This window comes from Austrofundulus limnaeus, unplaced genomic scaffold (genome assembly GCF_001266775.1).
Source record: "Austrofundulus limnaeus strain Quisiro unplaced genomic scaffold, Austrofundulus_limnaeus-1.0 Scaffold110, whole genome shotgun sequence".
Taxonomy (NCBI): domain Eukaryota; kingdom Metazoa; phylum Chordata; class Actinopteri; order Cyprinodontiformes; family Rivulidae; genus Austrofundulus; species Austrofundulus limnaeus.
In genome coordinates this window covers 110,597-112,045 of record NW_013952512.1, presented here as the reverse complement: position 1 = coordinate 112,045, position 1,449 = coordinate 110,597, and the positions used below count along the sequence as shown (strand labels likewise).

Genomic DNA, 1,449 nt, shown 5'->3' with positions numbered 1-1,449 from the left:
AGGACAACAGAGCTGCTTCATGGAAGAAGAACCTCAGCTTAGCCTGTTAGCCTTTGCGCTAGCGCTGACGCTATATTGCCTTATATGTATTAGCTCGGTACTAGCGCGACAAGCTAAACTGAGGTCCTCTATCCATATTTTCAGTTGCAGACTGAGTCATTTTTGCGTTCCCCTCTCTGTCATGTGGATGGAGGACCTCAGTGACGAGAGGAGAATGTGTAGCGCTGAGCTAATACATGTATATGGTGATAGTGTCTGGGCTAACACTAAAGCTAACAGGCTAAGCTGAGGTTCTTCTTCCATGAAGCAGCCCTGTTGTCCTCCATCTATATTTTCAGTTACAGGCTGAGTCATTTCTACCTTCTCCTCTCTGTCAACACTCTCTAATTTCATTTAAAAGAGTCGATCATCAGATATTGTCCAAGATTAACCTTCAGGGTGGATATAGCTCACTAGCAGCCTCGCACCGATGACCTAGTTGATGTCATCATTTACCCAGAATGCTTTGCATGTAAATAAAATGGTTCGTCCGTGTAATATATTTTTAAACTTTTAGTTTAAAAATGATAAAAACTGAACATCCTGCAGTATTTTTACAGTCTTTATTTTACATTTAAGGTATATATTTATCATATAAAGTTTAATGTTACAACTAATCGGGGATCCCTTTAAACAAAGCTACTAATTATCTGTCTCAGGTGAGACAACATGACTGCAAAACAACACAGGACCAAAAGTTAGCTTCTAACTCCAAGCTTCAGTTAATTAAAGGACTGTTTCACCTTTTTTTATTATTATTATTTTTTTTTTTTTTGCATTTGTAGGCTACTTTAGATCAGCTTTGGTTAAAAATCTAAAACGCATTTTCTTGTAAAACCTTGTTTAAATTATTTTTTACATTGGAATACATCAAACACAGTTTGCAGTTAAATTTATGTTTTAAAATATTTCAATGATTTTGGCACCTAACAGGTCAGTCCATTTGCTTTCTTATCACTACAGTGTGTTTGGAAAGCTAGGGTGCCAGCAGGCCAGGAGGAGCAGGTAAAGATGTAAATGATTTATTTAACTAAGAAGATAAGGGCTGCAAAGGCAGAACACTCTAACAAAAAACCCCAGAATAAGCACAGAAATCCAGGAATGAAAACAGAGAGCTGAGGTGATGTGAGAATAAACATTGCGCTCCACTGCAGTAAGAAACACTAAGCAGTGTGTCACAGGGTTCTTCTTCAGGTCAACATTGCCAAATACAATTCAAAAATCCACTGGAAAGTCAGGAAAATTTCTGCTCATCTGGATTTTGTCTTCGTTCTTCACAGTGGGAAAAACACTTGTCTTTTTTACACGTCTTTTAAAAAAACACCATATTTAACTCTAAATCCCTCTTAGTCATTCACTCCCAGCCTCCTCAGTGACTGGGAGCAACTCTAATCTATCCATACTCTGACC

At 37.9% G+C, this 1,449-nt stretch overlaps 1 protein-coding gene across 1 annotated transcript in view; it reads left to right on the top strand.

Moving 5' to 3' along the window:
• Nucleotides 1-1,449, top strand: part of LOC106521511 (tissue factor) — a gene marked incomplete in the record, with an annotated part of 22,305 nt that overhangs the window by 8,172 nt on the left and 12,684 nt on the right.